Source organism: Lagenorhynchus albirostris, chromosome 3 (genome assembly GCF_949774975.1).
Source record: "Lagenorhynchus albirostris chromosome 3, mLagAlb1.1, whole genome shotgun sequence".
NCBI classification, from domain to species: domain Eukaryota; kingdom Metazoa; phylum Chordata; class Mammalia; order Artiodactyla; family Delphinidae; genus Lagenorhynchus; species Lagenorhynchus albirostris.
In genome coordinates this window covers 105046480-105066438 of record NC_083097.1, presented here as the reverse complement: position 1 = coordinate 105066438, position 19959 = coordinate 105046480, and the positions used below count along the sequence as shown (strand labels likewise).

The window sequence follows — 19959 nt, the reverse complement described above, 5'->3', positions numbered from 1 at the left end:
AAAACAGGTCTACTGTCCAAACATAAAATACCAATAAGCAAAATAAACCTCTCTCTTAAGGAAAAAAAAAAAGAGAATCATAATATTTTTCAATTTGCCTTCCCACTTGATGAGAAAAAAATCTTTCTATGTCATTAAATATTCTTTTGTGTGATTTATATACTGTGTGTAAGTCTATATTGTGTATATATATTTATATATGTTGTGTATATATATTTATATATGTTGTATATATATATGTATATATAGTATAGGATATACGTATGTAATATATATATTGCTGGACCAAAAGTGATAATCACTTCTAAGGTTTTTATCAAAAAGATTTCGACATGAAGAGATATAAATGAAAGGCATTTTAGATGAAGAGAAAGCAAAAGCAAGCAGTAGAAAGAAAAACAAATGGAAATGAGAAGATCTGTTTGGGTGCAGTGTTTGGAGCAATAGCTTTGGAAAGAGAGAGACACTTTGAAAACCAAACTAAGGTGTCAGGACTTTATTCTGAGAATTAGCTGGGAATATTCTAATGAAAGATATAAATTTGTTATAAGAAAGAAACTATCAGGTAGGTCACCTGATGAGGACACTGCAACAAAATGAAGTGACCAAAATTTCAGGAAATACACATTTATGTCCTATTACTAGAATAATTCTTTAGCATCCAGGCAATTTGGTGAGGGGTATCAGGCCAGATGAGCTAGAGATTTTGACACTAGATCTCCAAGGAGATGCTTAGCAACCTCATAATACTTGATACAATTACGTATTTATAATGAGTAGCAAAATCTGCCTGTAACATATGAACACACTGCCCTACAACATGTTGACTTCTGCTGCCAGGTTAAGTCGACATGTGCTAATCTCAGGGTTCAGTGCCTCCAGCCATTTCTATGCATGTTTGATATTGCTGATGGGTCATTCATTCAAAAGGCCATAGCTCTGTACTGTTATTTCTTAAAATTTAGCTATACATGTATAAGGCAGCAAAATAACATAACTAGAGTATGCAAGGTTCAACTAAATGCCACAGAAGGCCCAGTTCTAATTGTGTAGGGCATGTTCTGGACGCTGTATCACACCATTTTATGGTAGCCAGGACACCCCCATCTTACAGAGAGTGCTGCCACCCATTGTAAATATGTAAATTTGACCGTGCTTGGTCTAACTTGTCTTATGTACTGATGGCATCTATGCTTGCAACATACTGTTAGTGATCAGCCTTCAGACATCAAATTCCCAATTTATCCTGCATCAAGATACTAAAACTATTTAAAATTCTGTTTGTATATTTTGAGAAGTTTTAAAAATCAGATACTAGATCTCTTTAATATGAAACCAGAGTTTTCTGATAGTGTGCATCTAAAAGAAAACACAGAGGGCTTCCCTGGTGGCGCAGTGGTTGAGAGTTTGCCTGCCGATGCAGGGGACGCGGGTTCATGCCCCGGTCCGGGAGGATCCCACATGCCGCGGAGCGGCTGGGCCCATAAGCCATGGCCGCTGGGCCTGCACGTCCGGAGCCTGTGCTCCTCAACAGGAGAGGCCACAGCAGTAAGAGGCCTGCATACCGCAAAAAAAAAAAAAAAAAAAAAAAAAGAAAAGAAAACACAGAAATTGGATATGATGGTTGATGAAAAGAAGTATCATTCATATCCTCAAATTTCAAATTTTTGTGTTTATTTAAAATACTCTTGTTGGTCTCACCCATGAATTTTACACTAAGAAAATGTTATAAATGTTAACTTATAAGGTATATCTATATTAATAAAACACTACTTTGTCTTTATATCTTAGGCATCTACACATAATTTCATTTGACAGAAAAATCAGTTCCACTATTTGAAACTTGGAAAATCTCTGCATTTCCAGGACACTGGATTGGATGACAGCTACCTGGGGTTTCCTATCTACAAAGAGCGGGTGGCCAGGAGAGGAAGGTTTTGGGGGGTGTTCCATGGGAAGGTCTCAGTTTGCTCTTCCCTTTTTTTCTGTCTGCTTTCATTTTCTCACTCCTTATCTTCCTTTTCACCTTCTTTTACTACACATCTTTCTCTCCCCTAAAATACTTCCTTCATATGCACAGTCACTACACAGAATGCAGATTAAACTGTGGTTTTAGTTGTAGTTGTGTTGGCTCTTAGCCCCTGAGTAACCCCAAAAGATTTCCACTGTACCCACCTGAATCAACCAGAAAGGAAGGTAAGACAGAGCAAACAGGTCTAGAACCTTTCCTCCAATATCAAGATGGCCTTTACTAAAATGGGTAAAGAAATCCATGATAAGCTAAACCTGGGTCCCAGAAGATTAGGAATCAGAATTGCTTATGCTTGGATACCAATTGATTGTTTTTTGTTACTCTTGTTTTGTTGATTACAAAAAAGGATATTAAGTGAATTTCTATATGTAAAAATCAAAGGAGATCTGCTTCAAAATGCTTTGAGATTGCTGAATAATCATACGAATACTCTCATGCTTGATTCCTGATGATATGAACTTTGTGTTTTATGAAATAAACACCAAGAAGTCCAGTCAACTGTAATAGATGGAAAAAAATCCTATCATGGTAATTTAAAAATCTAGATTATTTCTACGAAAACCTTGAAATAATAACATTTGGCTAAAGTCTGAAGCAAAACGTAAATAGATAGCAGAAAACAAATTAGTCTGTAAGTTAATTAGGAATTGGAAGGGACAATCTGCTTTGCTAATGATTTTTTTTCTTAATTAAAGCTAGAGTCAAAGGAATCAACTTGAAGCATTGAAGCCTAAAGTCAAATAATGATCTAAGTAATGGAAAATATTATTGGTACGGATTCTCAAAGGAAAGAACACAAAATTCTCCTGCCGTGCTGCAGAATCTCCACATGACATTAGACTGTCACACAAGTGCCATCTCTGTTCCATGCCCTATCCCGCAGCTTGGGACTCTGCACATTTAGCAGCAGCTCTCACCAAGCACCCACAAGACCAGTGGGAGCAAAGAGAGACAACAGAGGAGAAGAGAGCAAGCTAGAAAACTCTGTGTTCTCTGATGTCCCAACTCTCCAAATTGCAGTAACACTAACCATGGCATATGTGGTGACAAACACAGAGCCTGCCTCTAGGAAACTGACTGAGCTAGATTCCTACCCCAGCTTCATCTTTCCTCTTTTAGCCTCAAATGCCACCTACTCTCGGTGCTGAGTTTTATGACTAACAAACTCCATGTGAGAACCCAAGGTGGGTTAAAGATATGAATTTGTCATATAGAAAATTCCAAAGTCAGCTGGAAATGAGAAAGGGAACAGAGGTCTCCTGTAGCAAATGTTCAATAGCTTAGATTTCAAGGACAAGCACAAAAGAACTATCCTAAGTATGGCTTTCTCATCCATGGAAACTGTCATTTTATTCCCTACCCTATTCTTATTTTTAAAAGGGCAATTAAAATCAGGAAAATGCTAGCAAAGACAATCTATCCAATATGATTCTTTTTCACATCTCTCTTTAAGAAAATCATTAATATCACATTCTGAGTTTTCAGTAATCTTTTACAGAGACCAGATGTAAGCTGAATATGTGGACCATACTTGGTACACCGCTGCAGACACATCAAGTTGCAAAGAGCAGCCAAGGCATCTTCTCCCTCAAGAACTGGAGGGCAAAAGACACTGATGAGAAGAACATGCCACAACTATGAATTGAAAGCTGTGGACAGCCTGTCTGCCTGATGGACAGGTGAGGACTGACCCGATGACCCTCGAATCTTCTCTAATTAGGCTCCTATTTCAGCCTTAGCTCCTAAATCCATTTAAATCCCATTACCAGTGACATGGATCTCATTCCTCTTTCACTTGTAAATATTTGCTTTTAATACTGAGAGCTACTAACTGTACTCAATAGTTTTCTCTTCTGCCATATACATTTCCCTTTGGATTTACACCTAGAGTATGGCAGAAAGGTGAAAGTAAGAGTGGGCAGACTAAAGACTCCTTTAAACCAATTGTATCTCTAAACACAGTACCTACCTGTGTCCTAGAGGATATATTATAATCAATGCATTTAAGTTAATTTGAAAAATGTTTCCATGATCAAAGTATCTCTTGAAAATAACTGTCCAATAGAAACACACACCTTCCACCTAATCCATCTTTCCCCAGGAGTGTCTTTTATCTTGATGTCATGAATAAAGAGCATAAGCGACAAATCTTATTTTTGCTCATTTTTTGATTCGGAGTTGCTACAGAGGAACATAGATTTTTAGAGTTAAAGGTGCCTTTACTGAACGTCATTTCTGCATTTTTCAGGCAAGAAAATGGGGACTGGGAAAATGGAATGATTTTCCCAACATTTGAAGCTGGCATTAGAGGCAGAAGTAGGAGTGAACCCAGGTGCCTGAATCCCAGTGGACCAAAACTTCTGATGAGTTTTGATGGCAGTGGGGAGGCAGGAGGGAAGAGGATGGTAGTAGCTGTGCTGGGTCAGATATTAGGGCAGGTGTACGAGACAACCGCGAGTCGGGAGTTAGAAGATTCAAATGAGGAAGAGAAAGAAAGCAGAGAGCTGACTCCTAAGATAAACTTTAACCACTACATACTTTTGTTTGAGGCCAATTACATGCAAGTCTTTACAAAAATCTAATTGCTACTACAGTATTCACTATAGACAGGAATCATTTTGTTTTCATATTTACAGACATTACATTGTAGTCTACCTTATTGTGTTTGTTTATAAAAAGGAAGAGAATTCCCTTTTCCTTCAATTTAATATTTACTGAGGTAGCAGGCACATTACTAGGCACTACTATGGATACAAAGATGGCAGACTGGGAACTCTTAGTCTGCAGAGGAGGTCAAATATAGGCTCCACAAAACCTAACTGCAGAGCAGAATGCAGATGTAATACAGAATTATTAACAAATACTCTGAACCATATTCAACAATTGCATTTATATGAAAAGTCTAAATAGGCAAAACTATAGAGACAGAAAGTGTATTAGTGGTTGTCTAGGGCTGGGAGGGACTGAGGGTGAATGTGGGGTGATGGCTAATGGATACAGGGCTTTACTGAGGAAATAAAAATACTATAAAGTTGATTGTGTGCTGATTGTACAACTCTGTAAATATGCTTTAAAAACCCCATTGAATTATACACATTAAATAGTTGAATTTTATGGTATGTGAATTACATCTCAAAAAGTAATCATAAAAATACCGTGGCAACTGAGGAAAGGGAGCAATTGATTCCAACTAGAGTGAGATCAAGAAGGGTCTCAGGAAAGAGAGAACATCTGAGCCGAGGAAGTAGACATCTTTGTAATAAAGCTGCAGGAAAGAGGTGCCAAAAGCAGCTGCCTCATACTCCATCCTCTTTTCATCCCATCCCCAAGGTTACAAAACCCACTGCATAGGGTCAGGGGCTCTCACCCCACAGCCACCAGTGGTCCATATATGTGACGTGCATAGACTGCTGATCAGTCATGGAGAGTGAGAAAACACTGGAAGTCTAGATAGTTGCACTTGGCAAATGTATTTTTAAAAATCCATATCTAAAATTCCTTTCCTTCAATTCTTGATGGAGCTTTCAGGCATGTGAAGGACAAGTACAAAGAGTGATTACCAGCAGCGTCTTTGGCAGACACCTCTAATTGTATACCTAATGTCTAGTCTTCCTTCCACCTTTATTAACAGAATGCCACTTTCACCAGGAACAATGGTGTGACCAGCAAGAAACCACATTTCCATCCCTCTTTCTGGATTGATGTGTCCATGTGGAAACAGTATAGGGGGAGAGATCAATGGTAAGAGCAATCCCCCATCTCCTTCTTCTTCCTGATGACAGGTGTGTAGACAAAAAGGCTGAATCTGCAGATCTGAGGGAAGGGCCCAGGGAATCATGGAACACTTTGATCTGAATTTCTTGCATGGATGAATAAATGCCATAAACCACTCACTTCCAGACTTTTCATTACATAAAAATTAAAAATTCCTCTATATATGTTTCAGATATCTACTTATCACAGCCAAACATGATTCCTAACATACACTGCCCCTTTGGAAGATCTTTCTGGTGAGTCAGTTCCTAAATTGAAAAAAATATATATATAATAGCAGAAAATAATTATCTCAAAAAATGTCCAAAAGGCACTTGGCAAAATCCAACATCCAATCCTGAAAAAAATTCTCTTGACCCCCTAGATTAGGAACAAGACAAGGATGTCTACTCTTATAATTTCTACTCAGCATTGTACTGAAGGTTCTAGCAAGGTAATAATGCAAGAAAAAAGAAGTAAAAGACATCCAGATTGGGTAGGAAGAAGTAAAATTGCCTTTAGTTATAGATTATTGAAATATATGTATAGACAGTCTGATGGAAATCTACAAAAAAAGCTACTAAAATAATGAGAGTTTAACAAGTTTGCAGATAAAAACCAATACAAATAACTTAATTATACCTCTATATACTGGCAAGAAACAATCAGCAATTGAAATTTTTTTTTTGCGGTACGCAGGCCTCTCACTGTTGTGGCCTCTCCCGTTGCAGAGCACAGGCTCCAGACGTGCAGGCTCAGCAGCCATGGCTCACAGGCCCAGCCACTTCACGGCATGTGGGATCTTCCCGGACCGGGGCATGAACCCGTGTCCCCTGCATCGGCAGGTGGAGTCTCAACCACTGCGCCACCAGGGAAGCCCAACAATTGAAATTTTAAGTCATTCATAATAACACCAAAAATGTGAAAAACTTAGGGATAAATCTGACTACAGATGTGAGAGACCTATATGCTAAGAACTAGCAACATTGTTGAGAGAAATTAAAGAATTAAACAAAACTATCAATGAAAATGACCCATTTGACATTTACAGAACACTCCACCCAACAACAGCAGAATATATGGGATATTCTAGAGAGAGAGACATTATTTATGAATCAGATGACTCACTATTGTTAAGAGCAGTTTTCTCCCAAATAGATCAACAGATTCAATGCAATACCAGTCCAAATCTCAGCAGCTTCTTTGGTTGAAATTGACAAGCAGATTTTAAAATTCATATGTAAATACAAAGTACCTACAATAGCCAAAATAACTTTGAAAAAGATAAAGGCTAATACTACTTGATTTAAAGGCTTAAAAACTACAGTAATCAGGACAGTGTGATATTAATGTAAATATAGACAAATAGATCAATGGAATGGAATAGAGAGTCCAGAAATAAATCCAAACATGTATGGACAATTATACTTTGATAGAGGCACAAAGGCAATTCAGTGAAGAAAGAACAGTCTTTTCAACAATGCTGGAAAATTTGGATATCCATAGGCAAATAAATAAATATAGATATATAATTTTGCACCATATACAAATATTAACTCAAAACGAATCATAAACCTAAACATAAAACCTAAAAGTATACAACCTCTAGAAAAAAACATAGGAGAAAACCTTTGTGACCTTGAGCTGGGCAAAGATTTCTTAGATATGCCACCAAAAAACACAACTTGCAAAAGAACAAATTAATAAATTTATCCATCAAAATTAAAAACTTCTGCTATTCAAAAAATACCCTTAAGAGAATGAAAAGATAAGTCACAGAATGGAAGAAATATTTATTAAAAAAATTAGCTGATAAAGAACTTGTATTCAGAATATACAAAAATACTAAATAAGAAGATAAACAGCTCAATTACAAATAAATAAATAGGCAAAAGATTTGCACACTTCACCAAAGAAGATGTACTAATGGTACATAAGCTCATGAAAAGATGCTCAATATCATTAGTCACTAGAACAGTATGAATTAAAACTGCAATAAGAAAATATTACATATCTATTCAAATGACTGAAATTAAAGACTGACTGTACCAAGTATTGGCGAGGATTAGAGGAACTGGAACTCTCGTACATTGCTAGTGGACGACTACTGTGGAAAATTTTGTCAGTTTCTTAAATTGTTTATGGACATTTGGATTACTTCCAGTGTTGGGCTATTACAAATAAAGCATCTCTAAACACTATGTACAAGTACCAAATGATTCAGCTATCCCACTCCTAGGTATTACCCAAAAGAAATAAAAGCATAAGTCCATACAAAGACTTGTACACAAGTTCTCAGAGCAGCTTTATTTGTAGTTGCCAAAATCTGGAAATAATACAAGTGTCCATAAACAGATGAAAGAATAAATAAGTTATGGTATATCTACACAACAGAATACTACTCAGCCATAAAAAGGAACGAATCAATGATACGCGTGACAATATGGATGAATCCAAAAGTGATTATGCTGAGTGAAAGAGACCAGACATAAAAGAGAACACACTGTGATTCCATTTGTATAAAGCTCTAGCAAATGCAAACTAACCTGAAGTTACTGAAAGCAGATCAGTGGTTACCAGGGGGTGAGGGATGCAGGTAGGAATGGCTGGGAGGAATTACAAAGGGATGTGAGCAAATATCTGTATGTGATGAACAAGTTCACTATCATGATTGACATGATGATTTCATTGTTGTAGACATATGTCAGTACCTATCAAATTGTACACTTAAATCTGTGCAGTATATTTTATGTCAATTTTACCTCTGTAAAGTTATTTTAAAAAAAGAAAGGTAGAATGTGAGAACTTCCACCAAGGGTCAGAGACCTCTCTCTATACAAATAAGACATATTAAAAAAAATCTGAGCTAACACTAAAACACTGAACACACTTTGCAATTTCAGTAAGAGTCTGGTCATTGGTGGGTGGGCTCTCCAAATGTTTATGAAGATATTGGCTTTAGAGCCTCCCAAGACATTTACTTGGGGAAATGCTAATACTACAAACGCACAATGCAAAGTTCTACACTGAGCTTTTCCTCTACAAAATAAATGACATACACAGGAAAAAAAACGTTTGTGTTGAAATTGACTATTGTAATGGATTCCACACAAGGGATTGTAATACCAACTGTGGAGCACATAATCCTATTCATTCATTTAAAAATGGAAAGAGTTTTCAGCTTAATTCCACACATACACAGGCATTATCTATTCTGGCCACAACTCCCACATTGTGTCTCTTTAAGTTAAATCAGATTTAAGTAACATTAGTAACATGATCCTAATAGACCACAGTTTCAAAAAGTTAAGGAGTGCTGGAATAAACTCTAATTTTCCTAAGCACAAATTCCTAACAACTCAGCCTACAACTGGTCTGTTGATACGACTGCAAACTGATTCAATTTGAGAAGGATCTCAAAATCATCAGCAGACAGTTTAGAGAAGAAACCAGAAGGAAGGTACCTTCATTTGCGACAAATTATTTCCCTCCCTGTCCTGTCATGTTTATGTCACTAGGAAAGCATGGCAGTTCTACAGGAAGTGCCATACCAGGCTCTTCTGTTTTTTGACTGGCATTCCTCTTGGCCCGACCACTCTCTATGGAGCCATGGAATTCTTTGACAAATATTCTTTCCCACAGCATGTTTTGTACCCCATGGCATTTCCTCATCTGCCCTATTTCATCTTGCTGATACTTGTTTCTAGACACTTTGCTTCCAGCTATCCAGTACGTCTGAATCGCATGTTAATAATAAAGGCCAGTCCTAGGGAAAGTGAAGAGGGCAGTGACAATCATAGTTACCACTTTTCCCATTCAGTATACCCGCCCCTCCTCCCTCCTAGGTGGTGGTCCCTGGACATTTCCTTTTGGATTCTGGTGCCCTAATGTTCTTTCTGCTCTCCTTCCCTGTCTACATTAGCTTGAGAGTAAACAGAGTCCTCATACCGAAGAATCAACAGCTAGTTATAACAGCTAAGGGGGTTATTTCCTTCGTCAGGGACATTGGCATTTCAGTGTGAAAGCCTTAAACCAAATGTATAAATTAAGTGGCAGAATTTCTTCAAAAAGGGGAGGATCAAACATCTAAGAGAAGGCTGGCAGCAGAAACTTTGCTACTAGAATGCCTCATAAAAACCAGGGAACACAAACTCAAATGCCTGCAGGAGCAAGTGGGGATCAATGAGAAGAGTAAGTTGGTCAGGTAAGGTCTGGGAAACTCAGAGAGCATGTGCTCATCTAAAAAGGGCAGCTCCAGGGTGTCAAAGGTACAAACTTCCAGTTATAAAATAAATAAGTCATGGGAATGTAATGTACAGGATGGTGACTATAGTTAATAATCCTGTATTGCATATTTGAAAGTTGCTAAGAGAATAGATCATAAAAGTCCTCATCACAAGAAAAAAACATTTTGTAACTATGTATGGTGACAAGCGTTAACTAGACTTACTGTGGTGACCATTTCACAGTATGTACAAATCATTATGCATTACTGAATCATTATGCAGTACCCCTGAAACTCATGTAATATTATATGTCAATTACACCTTAATTAAAAATAAATAAATAAAAGGGTAGGCTCCCCTTCAGTATCTCCTGTCTATTGCCACATAAGAATGTCAAGCCAGTGTTACCAATATGCTGATTTTTCTGTGGAAGATGAAAGTCCTAGGTTTTATGTTAAAAGTTCTTTACATGTAAATACTACGTAGACCAAACAAAACATGATTATGTAGCAAATCATCCAGCCTGCTAGTTTGCCACCTCCAGCAAAGACTATTGGCCTGCTTTATAAAAAATCAGTGAAGGTCCTGAAATGTTCAGAATAAAAAGCTTTTAAGTTCTTTGACAGATCACATTTTACACATAACTGTCCTTTTCTCTTAATTTTGGTATTTAGCCCCGTAACCGCTGCAAATCACTTATACAGCTATTTTGAATTTAATATCAAGATCTGCTTCATATGCATTGACTCATTGACATCACTTCTGGTAAACATATGTTTTCCACGAAATAGCTGTTACTAATAGCTCAATACTTGGAGGAGAGGTCCAGCCAATGCTGTACCAATTGATGTAGATAGTAAACAGGTACATCATCTATGCAATGGTGAAGGGAAGGAAGTGCCTGCTATATTCTGTCATGACTGAACTAAATATTTCCCTTTTTTCAGTTGTTAAAACAGACATCACTGTCCTTAGAAGAAATTACAGAGTGACACAGCCAACATGCCTGACATATCTATCACGGTATCCCTCCTCGAGAACAATAATTCAGCACTCACCCATAGATAAAAGTGCCTTTGTGGGAGCTATGGAATCCGGCACTATACACTAAGGGACCCAGAAGCAGCCTCACCCACCTGTGCATCAGGTAATAGGCATACAGATCTCAGTCCCAGCTGTGGACACTGAGTGGCCCGTGAACTGTCTCCAGTCTATCATGGCCATGGCCCAGAAGCCCCTGGAGAACAATGTCTTAGACAATCACCCATGGATGAGAGAGCCTTTGTAGAAGTACAGGTTTCCAGCAGAGAAGCTCCAGCATGTCACCAGAGCAAAAAAATACAAGTTTGTACACACTGGAGAAGGTAAGAGGAACAGTTAGACTTTATACACATTACCCCTCCTACCAAGGCAGCATAGCTCGTGCCGAGAGAGTCCTTCTTGGCCTGTGATTTCTCATGTGGGGGAAAGCTAGTGCATGTGAGTGAGTGAACAGCTTCCCCAGCTGTGTTGCCAAAGAGGCCTGTTTCTCCCTCTCCACATCCACAGTATGGAGTCGTGAGCTGCATGACTGGGGGGGAGGGAAGAGTCTGGGAGAGAAACAGATAGAAATCTCAGAGGGCATTAAAGGAATGTGGATCCTACTACCTGTGTCACACCCATGAGCCCACCCATGAGCCAGAGGGGATGTCTAGCCTGTGGATACCCCCAACTGGCCGTGGGCATTCCCAGTGCTCAGTGTACCTCACTCAACACCACCCCCTACTTTTTGTCCAGCTTTCTGTGCATGCTCCCAACAGTGGTGAGAATGAGCTTTGGCAAATTGCTACTGAACACATGAAGAAAGCTGGTCCCAATCTGCAGACCAGGGAGAGACCACCAACTTGAGTTTTAGCTCTGCCCTTGGGAAGGTAAAAGGCAGGCTGTTAGTACCTGGCCTGGCGCACTGCAGGATGTAGAGAAGGCATACAAGTTTGAGAATTCTCATACAAGAGGGAGCAAGAAGCATGGAGCAGGCATATCAATAGAAGGTCTGAAAAAGCCTCAGAATCCCTAGCAGAGCTGACAGAAGATAGTTTATCTGCCAAAGTCAGTCAGTAAAGACTGAGGAGGTGACTGCTACTGAAAATGTGGAAACAGAAACGAAAGAATTCAAGGAACATTAAATATCAAGGAAACATGACACCACCAAAGGAGCACAATAATCCTCCAGTAACCAACATCAAAGACATGGAGATCTGCGATTTACCCAATAAAGCATTCAAAATAGCTTTTTTTTAAAAGGAATTTCAATAAGCTACAAGAAAATGCAGGACAATTCAATAAGATCAGGAATATAATACACAGACAATAAAAGAATTTTAACAAAGAGATAGAAATCATAAAAAAGAACCAAACAAATTCTGGATCTGAAGAATATAATGAATGAAATGAAAAATGCAATAAAGAGCATCAACAGAAGAATTTATCAAACAGAAAAAAGAATCTGTGAAGAGGAAGACAGATATTTTAATATTATCCTGTCAGAGGAGAACAAAGAAAAAAAGAATAAAAAAGAGTGAAGAAAGCATATATAAACTATGGGGTACCATAAAGGAAGTCAACAGCAAGTCGTGAAAGAAAAGAGAGGGAAAAGGAGGCAGAAAGCTTATTTAAATAAATAATGGCTGAGAACTTCCCAAATGTGAGAGAGATTTGGATATTTAAGTACATGACCCTCATAAGTCACCAAACAAATTTAACTTAATGAGATCTTCTCTAAGACACACTATAATAAGGTTGTCAAAAATTGAAGACAAAGAGAGAATCTTAAAAGCAGCAGGAGAAAAGAAGCTTGTGACTTACAAGGGAGCCCTCATAAAACTATGGGCAGATTTCTCAGCAGAAACCTTAGAGGCCTGGAGATAATGGAATGATGTATTTAAAGTTTCGAAAGACAACAGCTGCCAAGCAAGAACACTCTATCCAGTGAAGTTGCCCTTCAAAATGCAGGAGAAATAAAAACTCTTCCAGACAAACAAAAGCTGAGGGACTTCATCACCACCATAACTGCCTTTAAGAAATGCTAAAAGAAGTTCTTCAAGCTGAAATAAAAGGATGCTAATTAACATAAAAATATGAAAATACACAACATGCTGGTAAAGGTAAGTATATAGTCAAATTTAGAATATTCTGATATGAACAGAATGTCAACAAGATATACACACTCCCTTGTTTATTGCAGCATTATTCACGTTAGCTAAGATATGAAAACAAACCAAATGCCCACCAATAGATGAATGGAAACAAAAGATGTGTGCAATGAAAAGATGCTCAACATTGCAAATTATTAGAGAAATGCAAACCAAAGCTACAATGAGGTATCATCTCACACTGGTCAGAATTGCCATCATCAAAAAGTCTACAAATAATAAATGCTGGAGAGGGTGTGGAGAAAAGGGAACCTTCCTACACTGTTAGTGGGAAATAGTGCAGCCACTATGGAAAACAGTATGGAGGTTCCTTAAAAAACTAAAAATAGTTACCATATGATCTACTAATCTCACTCCTGGACATATATCTAGAAAAGATGAAAACTCTAAATCAAAAAGATACATGCAACCCAATGTTCACAGCAGCACTATTTACAATAGCCAAGACATGGAAGCAACCTAAATGTCCATTGACAGATGAATGGATAAAGAAGATGTGGAATACATATACAATAGAATATTACTCAGCCATAAAAAAGAATAAAATAATGCCATTTGCGGCAACATAGATGGAACTAGAGATGATCATACTAAGTGAAGTAAGTCAGACAGAGACAAATATTATATAATATCACTTATATGTACAAATCAACTTGGGGGGACTAGGGGACTTTAACACCCCACTCACATCAATGGAAAGAACATCCAGACAGAAAATCAATATGAAGATAGTGGCCTTAATGACATACTAGGCTAGTTGGACTTAATAGATAGCTACAGGACATTCCACCCAAAAAGAGCAGAATACACATTCTCTCAAGGGCACATGGAACATTCTCCAGGATAGATCACATGCTAGGTCACAAAAGAAGTCTCAACAAATTTAGAACAGAAATTATATCAAGCACCTTCTCCAACCACAACATAAATGAAACTAGAAATCAATTACAAGAAGAAAAATGGGAAAAAACACAAATACATGGACATCATACAACATGCTACTAAAAAAAACCAATGGATCAATGAAGAAATCAAAGACGAAATCAGAAAATACCTTGAGACTAATGAAAATAAAAACACAACTTTCCAAAATCTATGGGACACAGCAACAGCAGTTCTAAGAGGGAAGTTTATAACAATGCAGTTCTACCTCAAGAAATAAGAACAATCTCAAATAAATAACCTAACTAAGAAATTAGAAAAAGAAGAACAAACAAAGCCCTAAGTTAGCAGAAGAAAGGAAATAATAAAGATCAGAGCAGAAATAAATAAAATAGTCCCCAAAATAATAGAAAAAAGTCAATGAAGCCAAGAGCTGGTTTTTTGAAAAGATTAAAAAATTTGATAAGCCTTTAGTCAGCCTCATTAAAAGAAAGAGAGAGAGAGAACCCAAATAAATAAAATAAAAAATGAGAAAGAAGAAATTACAACTGATACCACAGAAATGCAAACAATCATAAGAGAATACTACAAACAGTTATATGTCAACTAATTGGACAACCTAGAAGAAATGGAAACATTCCTAGAAATATACAGTCTTCCAAGACTGAATCAAGAAGTAGATAATCTGAGCAGACCAATTAGTAGCAGTGAATTTGAATCAGTAACCAAAAAACTTCCAACAAACAAAAGTCCAGGACTGGACAGTTTCACATGAAAACATTACCAAAAATATAAAGAAGAGTTAATACCCATCCTTCTCAAACTATGCTAAAACTCCCAAACTCATTCTATGAGGGCATAATTACCCTGATGCCAAAACCAGACAAAGACACTACAAAAAAAAAAAAAATTACAGGCCAATATCTCTGATGAATAGAGATACAAAAATCCTCAACAAAATACTAGCAAACTGAATTCAACAATATATAAAAGGATCACACACCAACAGGTACATGAAAAGGTGCTTGTCATCACCAATCATCAGAAAAATGCAAATCAAAACCACAATGAGATATCACCTCACCTCACACCTGTTAGAATGGCAATCATCAAAAACAAGAGATAACAATTGTTGGTGAGGATATAGAGAAAAGGGAACCCTTGTGCACTGTTAGTGGGAATGAAATTGATATAGCCACTATGGAAGACAGTATGGAGGCTACTCAAAAGATCAAAAATTGAACTACCATATGATTCCACAATCCTTTTTCTGGGTACATATCCAAAGGAAATAAAATCAGTGTCTCAAAGGGATATCTGCACTTCCCTGTTTATTGCAGCAGCATTCATAATAGCCAAGATATGAAAATAATCCAAATGTCCTTTGGCTGATGAGTAGATAAAGAAAATGTGCGATTATATATATATATATATATATATACACACACACATACATACACATGCACACACACATATTCAATGAACTATTATTCATCCATAAAAAAGAAGGAAATCCTGCCACTTGTGACAACATGGATGGCCGTGTAGGCATTATTCTAAGTGAAATAAGTCAGACAGAGAAAGACAAATACTGTATGATATCACTTATATGTGGAATCTGGAACAGCTGAACTAATAGAAACAGAGAGTAGACCGGTGGTTGCCAGGGCTGGGCGTCAGGGGGCAGGGGTGAGGGAAATGGGGAGATGTTTATCCAAGGGCACAAACTTCCAGTTGTACAATGAATAAGTTCTTGGGATCTAATGTACAGCAGGGTGACTACAGATAACAATATTGTATTATATATCAATACTTGAAAGCTGTTAAGAGAGTAAATTTTAAATATTCTCACCACAGAAAAAGAAGTGGTAATTATGTAAGATGGAGGAGGTGTTAACTAACCCTATTATGGTAATCATTTTGCAACATGTAAGTATATCAAATCATCACATTGTGTACCTTAAACTTATGCAATGTTATATGTCAATAATATCTCCATAAAGCTGGAAAAAAAACAAGAAAATAAAGATCCAAAGAGTCTCTGATAAAGTTAAATATTTATAATTATCAGCCTAAGGTTATATAAAAGCAAACCAAACGCCTTACAGCATTGTTTCCCAAATAAGTAGACTCTGGAGACTATTTGTTCCATCATGTTCTTAGAAGAAATAGAAAAGAGGGGTGGAGAGGTAGGGAATTTTATGGCCAAATAAGTTTGAGACATGCGTTTACTCCAATTATTACCAAAGTCTTCAATAAAAATTTACATGTCAAATATAAATTTTTGATAAAGGGGATCCAGCACAAGGCATTTCCCAATTTTACTGGATAATGCAACAGTGAATTCTTCAAGAAGAGTACTCAGTAGCTCACACTTGGGGCACGCAGCTATCTCCTCCCTGGATCAACAGATGGATTTCATTTGAGGTAGCACATTTCTTTTTCTGTCCCTCAATTACATGCTGAGTTCAATAAATTAACTCAGTTGTTTTTAAAGCTTAAACCTCAGTTTGGGTGACATACCTTTAGACTTGTCATACAGCTTTTGCCCCTCCAATGAGCCCAGCTGGCCAGGGAGGTCCACCTTCAGATCATGCTGCCTTCTGTGTCCTAGCTAAGAAGACTGCTTTTCTATATGATAGTTCTCTTGGAGCTCTAGATGATTTCCTTTAAATCTTTTTAAGAATTATTCATCAAGAAAAAAACGACATCTGGAACTTGGGATATTACTGTTGCTTAAGAAAAGAACAGTGCCCATGGAGCATTGCCTGTATCTATGCATCAGTCTCCCTTTCCTCTTAGCATCTGTGTGTGTGGTTGGAGGGATGTACTAGGTTTACCACTGGATTACCTGTAAAAGTGCTATCCCAGACTAAAAAATGCAAGTTCTGTCATCACCTGGTCTTGTTAATGTTTTGTGGTTGGTCACTTAGATCAAAGTGTAATTTTTCAGTTACTTTTAGTTTTCTCTAACAATATTTGAACCACAGTGCAATAAACAATTGCTTCTCAGTTCTGAGCCTTTACATTAGCTATAATCTATCCCTGTAAGGAGACTGCATACATTATTAGGACTGTAAAAATTCTACCTGTCCTACACAGACTGAAATTGCAGAAACTCATTTTCTAGAGATAAGGTAAAGCTTTCCATTGTTTCCCTTTGGCCCTGTCTCCATGGGACTCTAAAGTCAGGCTTCCTTAAGGAAAAAACAGGCAGCAGACAAGATTTCCATCTGTTTAGATGCAGGCTATCTTGAATTCATAGTGGTTTTCATTATCATTATTAAATTCATGATTTCTATCTATAAAACCCTAAGTAGTGAGCAAGCATTTATAATCAATAAAGCAAAAAAGGTTCCCTGCATTGATTATCAGATATCCAGTCTTCACTACTAGCAGACACCAATGACCAAAACCAGAAAACATAAGTTAGATTCCAATAGATGTGTGGGAAAATTGGAATTTCTGCTGCTGCAGTATGTTGACAAAGAATCTTTCCCAGTATTTACTGGTACATTCCTCTGAACCAAGTCGGGGTCCATGGCAACAGAATACAGGGTCCCTATGGAAACATGAAAAAATCCACTGCCAGTGGCAGAAAGGGCATCATGGGTAGGTGTACTTAGGAATACCATCTGATTTTGCTGTCAGTTCATGGTTTCTCTGGATAGCTTAACAGGATTGTCTCACTTTTATCTATACTCAAAAGGGTCTGCTTAAAAGAATCTACACACTAAGGTTGTTTGGAAATATTTGACAAGATCACAACTTTATTACTAAACAAACTTGTGAGTGTGAGACTCAAACAAATCCAGAGCAGAAGGCTCTGATTGCCCCTCCTCCCCTAAATTCTCACCATGCTCCCAGGAATCCCCCAGAGAAGCCCAGCTTACCCCAAAACAGCCCTCTACCAAAGACTGAATCTTCACAGCCCCCCAAAACAAGGCTGCCCTCTAGCTCTTCTCATCCTGAAAAATCTGAGCCCAAGACTTTTCAGCAGCAAAAGACCAAAATAACATGAAGCCTGGATAAAGAATTAAAGGTGTCCCTCCATCCTCTCCAGGTGGGGGAAACAAGTACCTGCAGGGCAGCTCTTCCCAAAAGCCTTGACCATTTGGCCAGTTCCTCAAGCCTGCGATTGCCCCTCCATCGGACCCTCCGATGGCTGACACTGAGGCAAAATGTGGCCATTGAAAATCTTTTTCCACTCCCTAAATAAAATTGCCTACAATATTATCCTGAGTTAACTTGCTAAATATTCCAGCTCACAAAGAGGAAATGCATTCTGCCTGGAGACAAGAACAGGAATAGTACATATAACTTCCCAGTTAAATGGAGAAGTTAGGTATAACAGGAGCCTATGACCAGGTGCCTGATTCAGGAATCTCAATTGATATCTCCATGACTCAAGAGGTCCAAAATGTCATAGGATGCCAGACAGAGTCTAATACAGGGATTGCGAATGTGGGGCACTCAGGCCACCCAATGACCATGACAGAAATCATTAATGAGTCACTCTGTTTTCTCTCTTAGCATAGACATGGCCTCAAAATCCTTCCAAACACAATGTTCTAGGTAGCCGCTTCTAAGAAATGTTACCCTCTCTCCCAAAAGGGAAGCTCTTTGTTAATTCCAGTCTAATACAACATAATATTCCAATATAAAAGGAAGAAATAGGTGGAAACGTATGAGTTATGTGGCAAATAGCCTAACTGCGTCCCTAACGTGCCCCCTGTGTGGCATTTCAGTCTTCTGGAAGGAAAATAGTCCTGGGCAAGTGAGCTGCAGATGTCTTTAAGCCCTTAACCCAAAACTTGGGTTTAAAACCCATTGCTTATTGAAACATGGCATTCAAACAAGAGTAAAGTTCATCAGCAGGAAATATTTTTTATATAAACACTGACCAGAATTCTAGCCAGTTCAGTTTTTTCACAAAAGTGGCCAAGTTAAAAATCAGCTGTGAATATTCATTCAGTGCTATGGTAATCAATTGTCACACTCCTCTCTACTGAACACAGGAAATCATATACAGTTCAGTGTGCGGGAGTGAAGCCTTCTTATTTACAGTTCCAAAGTTCTCTTAATGATTGCCAAAGGCAGCCAGGGCACATCCATGGGAACTGATCCTCTACCATCAGGGCTGGCCTACAAGGCAACCAGGGTGGCGACCCAGGCCCCAAACCTCTTCCTGCGTCTTCCCTGTAAGCCACACTGCCCGGGATGCCCCCATTATAGCTTTAATTTGAAGTTAGCATTTGACCTCCACAATCTAACAAAAACAGGGTAACAGAGTCAAGTCCACCACGAAGGAAACATTCATCACAACAGTCCTTTCCTCTGCAGCAGCATCCAGCAGCAGAAGACTGGGCATCTGGGCAAAAGGATGGGAGCTGCACCAGAGAAGGGACCCCAGGCCATGCCCTTTGTCCATTCACGATTCTGCGGCAAGCAACCTTGCTTCCAGGGATCTGCTTTCTCTGCCATCAGTAAAGGAAATGGGAGGGAAAATGTATTGCTAGCCTCATCTCGGGATTAGCCAATCCTTCCCACGGAGGGATAGCTGCCAACTTCCCACTCTGCTGTTGTCCTGTGAGCTTTTCCTAGTCCCATGAAACCAAATTTACAGGCAACTCCCACTTGCTAAGAGGTCAGGTTCCAAAGATGTGTTTGGAAATCAGTTGTGTGTATGGCCAAACACATCTTCCTAAAGTTCTAGTGTTGTAAATAATGGTTTGGATGCCTAGGGCAGCCCCAAATCCTTATATACTCCTCAAGTACAGGACTGTGGAGATCACGCGTCTGGGTCTCAGCTCCTTTCCGCAGACCTGGGAGTTTGCATATCACTGTCTAGGGCTCCCTAGAGCTCCCCTCGCTG

At 38.3% G+C, this 19959-nt stretch overlaps 1 protein-coding gene across 1 annotated transcript in view; it reads right to left on the bottom strand.

Moving 5' to 3' along the window:
• Positions 1–19959, bottom strand: part of MEGF10 (multiple EGF like domains 10) — a 362791-nt gene that overhangs the window by 85178 nt on the left and 257654 nt on the right. The window lies entirely within an intron of this gene.